At 43.4% G+C, this 12352-nt stretch overlaps 1 protein-coding gene across 1 annotated transcript in view; it reads right to left on the reverse strand.

Annotated features, from left to right (window-relative positions):
• The window catches only part of LOC118401377 (suppressor of cytokine signaling 5-like), a 40916-nt gene extending 31656 nt beyond the window's left edge, over nucleotides 1–9260 (reverse strand). Inside the window, exon 1 of the mRNA XM_035798840.2 lies at nucleotides 8619–9260. The gene's annotated coding sequence lies outside the window, so the exon portion shown is untranslated. The remainder of the gene's footprint in view (nucleotides 1–8618) is intronic.
• Nucleotides 9261–12352: the final 3092 nt, after the last annotated feature.

Consider the following 12352-nt stretch of genomic DNA (forward strand, 5'->3'; position numbering starts at 1 on the left):
CTCCATTGTGTCCTCCTCCCAGAGCGCTAAGAACCTTGGCGTGATCCTGGACAACACCCTGTCGTTCTCAACTAACATCAAGGCGGTGGCCCGTTCCTGTAGGTTCATGCTCTACAACATCCGCAGAGTACGACCCTGCCTCACACAGGAAGCGGCGCAGGTCCTAATCCAGGCACTTGTCATCTCCCGTCTGGATTACTGCAACTCGCTGTTGGCTGGGCTCCCTGCCTGTGCCATTAAACCCCTACAACTCATCCAGAACGCCGCAGCCCGTCTGGTGTTCAACCTTCCCAAGTTCTCTCACGTCACCCCGCTCCTCCGCTCTCTCCACTGGCTTCCAGTTGAAGCTCGCATCCGCTACAAGACCATGGTGCTTGCCTACGGAGCTGTGAGGGGAACGGCACCTCAGTACCTCCAGGCTCTGATCAGGCCCTACACACAAACAAGGGCACTGCGTTCATCTACCTCTGGCCTGCTCGCCTCCCTACCACTGAGGAAGTACAGTTCCCGCTCAGCCCAGTCAAAACTGTTCGCTGCTCTGGCCCCCCAATGGTGGAACAAACTCCCTCACGACGCCAGAGTCAATCACCACCTTCCGGAGACACCTGAAACCCCACCTCTTTAAGGAATACCTAGGATAGGATAAGTAATCCTTTCTCTCTCTCCCCCTTAACCTGTTAGGCCGCCCCCATCCCGGATCCGGGATTGTGACTACAGCCTCAAGCTCATTACCATAACGCAACATTAGCGATTTCTGAAAATTGCAAAATAAATGAAATAAATATGCCTGTCCTCAAGCTTATCCTTTTCTTAACAATCCTGTCGTCTCAGATTTTCAAAATATGCTTTAGAACCAGAGAAAATCAATAATTTGTGTAAGAGTGGTGATAGCTAGCTTAGCATTTAGCGTTAGCATTTAGCACGCAACATTCACAAAAACCAGCAAAGGGATCAAATAAAATAATTTACCTTTGAAGAACTTCAGATGTTTCAATGAGGAGACTCTCAGTTACATAGCAGATGTCCAGTTTTTCCTGAAAGATGCTTGTGTAGGACACAACGTTCCGTTTTGTTACTATGCATTTGGCTACCGAAACTAACCGAAAATTCAGTCACCTAAACGTCGAACTTTTTCCGAATTAACTCCATAATATCGACTGAAACATGGAAAACGTTGTTTGAATCAATCCTCAAGGTGTTTTGTCATATATCTCTTCATTGAAATGCCAGTCCTAGAAGCGTGCATTCTTCTCTGATTCGGATGGAAAAATCCTGGGACCTGACTTTTGCGCACCAATTTCCACGCAGACACCATGCGGGACACTTGGTAATTGTAGGCTCTTATGGCCAATCTTCCAATGATATGCCTACAAATACGTCACAATGCTGCAGACACCTGGGGAAACGATAGGAAGTGTCCGTTCATTCCTGTGGCATTCACAGCCATATAAGGAGATCATGGAAAACGTGCCTTCAAAAATCCTGTTGATTTCCTGGTCACTCAAACATCTTGGTTTTGCCTGTAGATATTGTTCTATGGCACTCACAGTGAAAATCTTTGCAGTTCTGGAAACGTCAGAGTGTCTTCTTTCCAAAACTATCAATTCCAAGCATAGTCGAGCATCTTTTCGTGACAAAATATCGCGCTAAAAACGGGCACGTCTTTTTATCCAAAAATGAAATACTGCCCCTAGAGTTCTAACAGGTTTTAAAAGATGTAGATGTACTATTGTAAAGTGGCTGTTCCACTGGATGTCATAAGGTGAATGCACCAATTTGTAAGTCGCTCTGGATAAGAGCGTCTGCTAAATGACTTAAATGTAAATGTAATGAAAACTTAGGACACACACAAAAAAAAGAGGCCTTTCTACACTCTGAAAAACACCAAAAGAAAGATGCCCAGGGTCCCTGCTCATCGAGTGAACATGACTTAGGCATGCTGCAAGGAGGCATGAGGACTGCAGATGTGGCAAGGGCAATACATTGCAATGCCCGTACTGTGAGATGCCTAAGACAGCGCTACAGGGAGACAGGACGGACAGCTGATCATCCTTGCAGTGGCAGACCACATGTAACAACACCTGCAAAGGATTGGAACATCACACCTGCAGAACAGGTACAGGATGGCAACAACAACAACTGCCCGAGTTACACCAGGAACGCATCCCTCCATCAATGCTCAGACTGTCCGCAATAGGCTGGACTGAGGGCTTGTAGGCCGTTGTAAAGGCAGGTCCTCACCAGACAAATCACCGGCAACAACGTCACCTATGGGCACAAACCCACCGTCGCAAAAAGTGCTTTTCACTGAAGAGTCGCGGTTGTGTCTCACCAGGGGTGATGGTCGGATTTGCGGTTATCGTCGAAGGAATGAGCATTACACCGAGGCCTGTACTATGGAGCAGGATCGATTTGGAGGTGGAGGGTCTGTCATGGTCTGGGGCGGTGTGTCACAGCATCATCGGACTGAGCTTGTCGTCATTGCAGGCAATCAATGCTGTGCGTTACAGGGAAGACATCCTCCTCCCTCATGTGGTACCCTCCCTGCAGGCTCATCCTGACATGACCCTCCAGCATGACAATGCCACCAGCCATACCGTTCATTCTGTGCGTGATTTCCTGCAAGACAGGAATGTCAGTGTTCAGCCATGGCCAGCAAAGAGCCCAGATCTCAATCCCATTGAGCACGTCTGGGATCTGTTAGATCAGAGGGTGAGGGCTTGGGCCATCCCCCCAGAAATGTCCGGGAACTAGCAGGTGCCTTGGTGGAAGAGTGGGGTAACAGCTCACAGGAAGAACTGGCAAATCTGGTGCAGTCAATGAGGAAGAGATGCACTGCAGTACGCAATGCTTAAAAACTTTTGATTTTGACCCCCACTTTGTTCAGGGACACATTTAATTTCTGTTAGTCACATCTGTGGAACTTGTTCAGTTTGTCTCAGTTCTTGAAACTTGTTATGTTCATGTAAATATTTACACATTAAGTTTGCTGAAAATAAACGCAGTTTACAGCGAGGACGTTTCTTTTTTTTCTTAGTTTAGCAGTAAACAGGCATAAAAAACTACAAATACCTAGGTGTCTGGCTAAACTATAAACTCTCCTTCCAGACTCATTAAACAGCTCCAATCCAAACTTAAATCTAGAATCGTCTTCCTATTTCGCAACAAAGCTTCCTTAACACGTCGCCAAACATACCATCCTACCGATCCTCGACTTTGGCCATGTCATTTACAAAATAGCCTCCAACACTCTACTCAGCAAACTGGATGCAGTCTATCACAGTGTCATCCGTTGTCACCAAAGTCGCATACACTACCCACCATTCACCTTCACTAGGGGGCACTATTTTCACCTCCGGGTGAAAAGCGTGCCCAAGGTAAACTGCCTGCTACTCCGGCCAAAAAGCTAGGATATGCATATAAGTGGATAGAAAACGTTCCAAAACTTTTAAATAATGTCTGTGTATATAACAGAACTGATTTGGCAGGCAAAAACCTGAGAAAAATCCATTCAGGAAGTGGGATTTATTTTATGTTTGTAGTTTTCTATTGAATGCCATTACAGTATCCATTGACTTAGGACTCAAATTCCACTTCCTATGGCTTCCACTAGATTTCAGTCTTTAGAAATTGTTTCAGGCTTGTATTCTGAAAAATGAGAGTAAGACCACTGAATGAGTCGAGGTTTTTCATGCGCACGACCGAGAATACGCTTTTCTTGTTTACCTTTTATATTGACAACGTTCTTGTCCGGTTTAAATATTATCGATTATTTAGGCTAAAAACAACCTGAGGATTGATTATAAACATCGTTTGACATGTTTCTACAAACTTTACGGATACTATTTGGATTTTTCGTCTGCCTGTTGTGACTGCGTTTGAGCCTGTGGATTACTGAACAAAACGAAAGTTTTGGATATAAAGAGGGACTTTATCGAACAAAACTAACATTTATTGAGTAAATTAAGGTCTTCTGAGTGCAACCATATGAAGATCATCAAAGGTAAGTGACTGACTTGTGTAACTCCTCTACTTGTCTGGTTACTGTTTGTAATGATTTGTCTGCTGGGCGCTGTTCTCAGATAGTCGCATGGTATGCTTTCGCCGTGAAGCCTTTTTGAAATCTGACACAGTGGTTGGATTAACAAGAAGTTAATCTTTAAACCGATGTATAACACTTGTGTTTTATTACGTTTTATAATGAGTACTTTGTTTTTGAATTTGGCGCTCTGCAATTTCACTGGATGTTGGCCAGGTGGGACACTAGCGTACCCTAATGAGGTTGAACATCAGCTATCTGAGCAGCTAACCGATCGCTGCAGCTGTACACAGCCCATCTGTAAATAGCCCATCCAATCTACCTACCTTATCCCCATATTGTTTTTAATTTGCTTTTTTTGCACACCAGTATTGCTACTTGCACATCACTCGTGTTAATTTGCATCGCTACCATGGCCTATTTATTGCCTTACCTCATCACGCCATTTGCACACACTGATATATATACACACACACACACACTTTTTTTCCATTTGTGTTATTGACTGTATGTTTGTTTTTTCCATGTGTAACTGTGTTGTTTGTGTCGCACTGCTTTGCTTTATCTTGGCCATGTCTCAGTTGTAAATGAGAACTTGTTCTCAACAAGCCTACCTGGTTAAACAATGGTGAAATACATTTTTTTCATGAATAATGTGCCAATAACGTGGCTTTTAGTGAAGTCTGACTCATCTAGACCTGTGCTACAATTAGTGTATGTGGGCTATAGAGTGAACATTAATACCAGTCAAAGTGTGTATAGCATCTATTAGGCCCCACTTGCTACAGAAGCACAGTGCTGATCTAGATACTATATGCATCATCAACTAGCCTAGACAGACAATAAGTGCAACTCTAGCCCATAGAAAACTCTGGCTGCGTTAACACAGGACTGGGCTACTTCTGCTTCTCAACAGCCTAACACACCCATTCTCTGGGGATCCTAGTGATCTAAGAGGGAGTTGGAGAGCAGACAAGATTAAGGGAGGAAGCCTTCACTCTACCCAGACCAGAGTAAATTAGATATTTGAAGTTGCGTAGCAAAAAGAAAGGTGTTTGGGATGGCCGAGAGCCATGGAGGGTCTGTTCTGTTCAAGACACTCGCATTAAGAACTGCAGATGTGGCCAGGGCAATAAATTGCAATGTCCATACTGTGAGACACCTACGACAGCGCAACAGGGAGACAGGACGGAGAGCTGATCGTCCTCGCAGTGGCGGAACACATGTAACAACACCTGCACAGGATCGGTATATCCGAACATCACACCTGCGGGACAGGTACAGGATGGCAACAACAACTGCAAAAGTTACACCAGGAACGCACAATCCCGCCATCAATGCTCAGACTTGTCCGCAATAGGCTGAGAGAGGCTGGACTGAGGACTTGTAGGCCTATTGTAAGGCAGGTCCTCACCAGACAAATCACCGGCAACAACGTCACCTATGGGTACAAACCCACCGTCGCTGGACCAGACAGGACTGGCCAAAAGTGATCTTCACTGACGAGTCGCGGTTTTGCCTCATCATGGGTGATGGTCGGATTCACGTTTATAGTCAAAGCAATGGGCGTTACACCGAGGCCTGTCCTCTGGAACGGGATCGAGGTGGAGGGTCTGTCATGGTCTGGGGCAGTGTGTCACAGCATCATCGGTCTGAGCTTGTTGTCATTGCAGGCAATCAATGTTGTTCGTTACAGGGAAGACATCCTCCTCCCTCATGTGGTACCCTTCCTGCAGGCTCATCCTGACATGACCCTCCAGCATGACAATGCCACCAGCCATACTGCTCTTTCTGTGCGTGATTTCCTGCAAGACAGGAATGTCAGTGTTCTGCCATGGCCAGCAAAGAGACCGGATCTCAATCCCATTGAGCACGTCTGAGACCAGTTGGAACGGAGGGTGAGGGCTAGGGCCATTCCCCCCAGAAATGTCCAGGAACTTGCAAGTGCCTTGGTGGAAGAGTGGGGTAACATCTCACAGCAAGAACTGGCAAATCTGGTGCAGTCCATGAGGAGATGCAGTGCAGTACTTAATGCAGCTGGTGGCCACACCAGATACTGACTGACTGTTACTACCTCCCCCTTTTTTTCATGGACACATTATTCCATTTCTGTTAGTCACGCGTCTGTGGAACTTGTTCAGTTTATGTCTCAGTTGTTGACTCTTATGTTCATACAAATATTTACACACGTTAAGTTTGCTGAAAATAAACAGTTGACAGTGAGAGGACGTTTATTTTTTTTCCTGAGTATAGTAGGGTTGGAGCAAAGCCTGAACACCCAGTAACTCTCCATTCTGAGGAAGATTGGTCACCCCTGCATTACACTAAAGCACAAGCCTATATGTTTCATACATTTTAATTATGAAAACAAATTAGCGTTGACTAAGCCAACACACCAAAATCTTATTCATGAACTTCTCCACAGCCTTTAATATAGTGCAACCACACTTTCTACTTAAAACAACTTTGTGACCTAAATGTCAACTCGGGCCTGGTGCTGTGGGTCCAAAAGTTCCTGAGGGATCAACCCCAGAGGGTCACTGTTTAAGGCACCTTAGTCCAGGGCTATTCAGTGCAACCATTTTACTTGCATTTGCACCTAAAAATAGATGTGTGCAAACTGAAGAAAAAAAATCAAGTATGAGCACATCTGCGAGTTGTGATTTTATTATCCCATTCTCAGCCAATTTAGTCCACTGGTCCCACTCTCACAGAACTACCCTACGCCTTCACCCCTTTCTCCAGATTAAATTCTGAAACTAGTGATGTCTGGCCACTCAACCCCACCCCCTACTCCAGACCATCTCTGGAGACCTCCCATTCTAACTTCCCTATCAACTCATCCCCGACCACTGGCTGTGTCCCGCTTGACAAAAAATGTTGTTTTTTTTGTTTTTTAAATGACCAGAGTGGCAAATATGCGGACGATATGGCACTGGTTGCTTGTCTAGCTCAAGCTACTCCCAGTTCCTTGACTATCTTGTGACATGGATTGACAATAGCTTCATTGACCTTAATGTCACCAAGACTAAATAATTGTGCCTTGGAGGTAAGCTGGGGAGTAGGATGTGGAACAGGTAACACATTTTAAATACTTGGGAACAATTTTAGACCACGAACAACCTCCAGGAAAACAATTACCTAATTTATTTTTAAAAACGCAGTGTCTTCCTACTTAGGCAGCTAAAACGTTAAAGAAAGCAAAACAAACACTGACTATGGTTTACAAATCCCTGATCGAGTGTGTTCTCACTTTCAACATCTCCTCCTGCTGGTATGGGAACTTCTCAGTCAGGAAGAGGAGTAAACTTGCACAAGTCATCAATCAAGTCAGTAAAACAGTCGGCAGGAAACACAATTCCAATAAGTGTACACACAGAACATCGCCAGGAAAGCACTCCAGGTGCTCAACACCACCACCCACCTACTGCAGGCATCCTTTGCAATGCTGCTGTCAGGCCGGAGACTAAAAAGTTGCCACTCGCAAGGAAGAATGGACATATAAAATATTTTATCCCCTCTGCAGTGACAATCCTATACAAGACTGATTAACTGACATGTACATTTTTAATGTTCGTTTTATCGTTTAACTGTAGGCCTGAGAGGCAAAGACATTCCCATTCTGTGCACACTTAATGGACAATAAAGTTGACTTATCTTAAATAATATGCCAGTATAGCCTTGGGATAGGCTAGCCCTACAATAAATCACGTTTAAGGGTGCTGCATGACAATGGTGGAAGACATACCTGGGACACATAAGGAAACAATTAGCAAAGCCGTTATTCTTGGATTGATTCCATTCATTGTTATTATATAAGGACGAAGTGAAATACTTCATAATAGCATTAGAGTATGGTGCATGCACAGAACGATATTAGCTATAACGTTACTATAAATTGGAACATCCATTGGTGAGGTAACGTAGCAACTAACCAACTACCAACATGATGAATATTTTCAAGACAATATTCATTAGTTAAATTGTGCGATTAGCATTGGACCAGCTAATATTTAGGCAATCAAACGAATATTTTAGCATTGCATGCGAGAGAGCCATTTAAAAGGGTGTAGTAGTGCCAAATCAAGGCCTATTCTCGGGTCAGACAGCACTGGCTAGCTAGCTAACTAAACTAGCTAGTTACTGTAGCTAGCCATCTACTACCACCACTGGACATTGACAATAGTTATCCTTAACGTTACATCATGACATGTAAGGAGCTGTCTAAAACGAATTGGTTTTAGACAGGTGGGAGTTGTGATAATATACATCGCTAGATCAATTGTAACGTTACTATACAAAAATAAACTTCACAGAGGACCCCCCCCCCAAAAAAAATGCTGGATTTCCCAAATAACGGTGGCTAGCTATTTAGCTAGCACGATGCTAACATGAGCTTCAACATCGACTTGGTCTGCTAGCTAGCTAGCTAGCGAACGTTAGTTAAATAGTTAGCTTGCATGAACGAATCTGACAAGAAATTACACAGACAGACGTACTGTTATCATGCGATAGAAACTAGCTAAATAGCTAACACGTATTTCGTAATTCGTCGTGGTTATAAGTATTCTCAACTTACCCTTTTGTCTTTTATAACCAGTACTCAGTAGCTCTCTTTGTCTGCAAAAAAATGGCTATAAGTCAGGCACATATCCCCCCTTGAGCTCCACGGTGTCGATGAAACACAAAAATGTATGCGGCCGGTTTTCAATTTCATTCCGAATGGTCTCCCTAATCAAATAATCTAAGACAATGTACATGTTAAAAATGATAAAATGTCTCTTGGCCGACACTTCTTTTCGGCCGTGGTATTCATTCCTGTTAAAGCCGAGCAAAGAAGAGGCGTTCAGTAGATTGCAGACGGGTAGAGAATGGCAACATGGAACTCCAATGAGTAAAGCAGAACCGTGAGCTTCAAGATAGTGGATACGGATAGGGAATGTCCATGCCAGTGGCCCAGCATGACAGACACTACCTATCGCCAATGATAGCAGAGTAGACGATCAAGTGGCCTGGCAACTACTTGGAAACGTGGAGACTGAAAAAGGCTGCTGTGGGCCTTGGGTGCCTCGGTTGATTCGTGTCAATTAGCTCGATTTTGTATAATCATTTAAATAGAAAAAACTATTTCAAGTGTCGGATCCGGCGTCGTTTTGTGGATCTGTTCATAAACAATGTGACATGGAATCGCTACATCGAAATTCTCTTCCCAACTATTTTGCAATCAACTTAAACCATTATTCATTGGTGACACGTGTAAATTGTTCTGATGAGTAGATTTCAGTGGTAATTTAGTTTTATGATTTGAACCCACCGTAACATGCATTGTTGCGCATAATGCACATTCCAGTACACTGTAAGCATCTGTCACAATGAGTGGTGCACATTACTTTGATGGTGGGAATTTCTGGTTTCATTATTGAACGTCAATTTCTTTGACGGTTTTCATACCAATTCATCATGATGAATTAGACGACATAGCACAACAAACCGCTTAATACTGTTTCAGAAATATAATTTTCTTTCTTCAAACTTGCATACAATATTGTGCAAAAGTATCATAAAGTCTACAAATGTTAAATTACACACAATCCTCTAAAAACAGTCACCTAACAATTTTAAGTATAACTTCCAAAAACATAACTCTCTATTAGCACAACACAGATAAAGTGTTTTTACTCAAACATGGATGTGTCTGACTACTACTTTGTTTTACGTCTTTACTTAAACTAACAATGAAATCAAGTAAGTACAACTTATTTCAGAAATGTTAGATTGACTTAAAAATCTGAAATAATCATAACTTGTAAAAACTCAACAACTTTAGATTAGCAGAACACAGATAAATAAAGTAAAATTTACTCAATAACCCAATACTTGTTTACAGTACTCAAAAACATTAAATGATAAGAACATTAATTGACATCTGAGTGAGTACTACTTACAGCGCCTTTGGAAAGTATTCAGACCCCTTGACTTTACAGCCTTATTTAAAATGGATTAAATACCATAAAATCCTCAGCAATCTACACACAATATCCCATAATAATGACAAGTTGAAAACAGGTTTGTAGAAATGTTCGAAAATGTATTACAAATAAAAGACTGAAATACCTTATTTACGTAAGTATTCAGGCCCTTGGCTATGAGACTCGAAATTGAGCTCAGGTGCATCCTGTTTCCATTGATCGTCCTTGAGACGTTTCTACAACGTGATTGAAGTCCACCTGTGGTAAATTCAACTGATTGGACATGAGTTGGAAAGGCACACTTGTCTATCTATATAAGGTCCCACAGTTGTCAGTGCATGTCAGAGCAAAAAACCCTAAATCTGGTCGAAGGAATTGACCGTAGAGCTTCGAGAGAGGATTATATCACGGTCACACATCTGATGAAGGGTACCAAAAAATGTCTGCAGCATTGAAGGTCCCGAAGAACACAGTGGCCTCCATCATTCTTAAATGGAAGGAACCACCAAGACTCTTCCTGGAGCTGGCCGCCCAGCCAAACTGAACAATCGGGGGAGATGGGCCTTGGTCAGCGAGGTGACCAAGAACCCGATGGTCACTCTGACAGAGCTCTAGAGTTCCCCTGTGGAGATATGATAACCTTCCTGAAGGACAACCATCTCTGCATTACTCCACCAATCAGATCTTTATGGTAGAGTGGCCAGACGGAAGCCACTCCTCAGTAAAAGGCACATGACAGCCTGCTTGGATATTGCCAAAAGGCACCTAAAGACGCTCAGACCATGAGAAACAAGATTCTCTGGTCTGATAAAACCAAGATTGAACCTGAATGCCAAGCGTCACGTCTGGAGGAATCCTGCGACCATCCCTACAGTATAGCATGGTGATGGCAGCATCATGCTGTGGGGATGTTTTTCATCGGCAGGGACAGAGACTAATCAGGATCGAGGGAAAGATGAACGGAGCAAAGTATAGAGAGATCCTTGATGAAAACCTGCTCCAGAGCGCTCAGGACCTCACTGGGGCAAAGGTTCACCTTCCAACAGGACAACGACCCAAAGCACACAGCCAAGACAAGCAGGAGTGGCTTCGGGACAAGTTTCAATGTCCTTGAGTGGCCCAGCCAGAGCCAGGACTTGAACCCGTTCTCTGGAGAGACCTGAAAATAGCTGCGTATCAACGCTCCCCATCCAACCTGGCAGAGCTTGAGAGGATCTGCAAAGAAGAATGGGAGTAAGTCCCCAAATACAGGTGTGCCAACCTTGTAGTGTCATACCCAAGAAGACTCGATGCTGTAATCTCTGCCAAAGGTGCTTCAAAAAAGTACTGAGTAAGAGGTCTCCCTCTGTGCCATCAGAGACTCTGGGTTCGCGCCCAGGCTCTGTCGTAACCGGCCGCGACCGGGAGGGCCGTGGGGCGACGCACAATTGGCCTAGCGTCGTCCGGGTTAGGGAGGGCTTGGCCGGTAGGGATGTCCTTGTCTCATCGCGCAACCAAGGTTGCCAGGTGCACGGTGTTTCCTCCGACACATTGGTGCGGCTGGCTTCCGGGTTGGATGCGCGCTGTGTTAAGAAGCAGTGCAGCTTGGTTGGGTTGTGTATCGGAGGACGCATGACTTTCAACCTTCGTCTCTCCCGAGCCCGTACGGGAGTTGTTGCGATGAGACAAGATAGTAGCTACTAAAACAATTGGATACCATGAAATTGGGGAGAAAAAGGGGTAAAATTAAAAATACAAATAAAATAAAAAGTACTGAGTAAAGGGTCTGAATACTTATGTAAATGTGATATTTCCCTTTTATTTTTTCTAAATTAGCAAAAATGTCTAAAAACCTGTTTTTTCTTAGTCATTATTGTGTGTAGATTGATAAGGATCAATTTTAGAATAAAGATGTAACGTAACAAAATTTGAAAAAGTAAAGGGGTTTCTGAAGACACTGTATATAATTTGAGTAACCACTACTCAATTGTTTCAATGAGTAAGGCTAGAGATGAGCAACTTTGATGGGGGCCACAGATTTAGAGTTAATTTTGTGCAATTCTACACATTTTGCAATCGGGTAGTGAGAAAATGTTTAATTTTTACAGCAAGTTTTCTGAAATCTACACATTTTGCCATGGGACGGAGAAAAGAGTTTGCAATTGTACAGCTAATTTCATGCAATTCTAATCATTTTGCTATGGGTCTCCATAGGAAAATGTGCTGTTTTACAGCTAATTTCCTGCAATTCTACATGTTTTGCCATAGGGTGGAGACAAATGTTTGCAGTTTTTAATATGATATCTGAGTCAGACTGACTAACAAAATCAATGGGGTCCCGCGGCAGGTAATTCGACCATGAAAA

Source organism: Oncorhynchus keta, chromosome 2 (assembly GCF_023373465.1).
Source record: "Oncorhynchus keta strain PuntledgeMale-10-30-2019 chromosome 2, Oket_V2, whole genome shotgun sequence".
Classification (NCBI taxonomy): domain Eukaryota; kingdom Metazoa; phylum Chordata; class Actinopteri; order Salmoniformes; family Salmonidae; genus Oncorhynchus; species Oncorhynchus keta.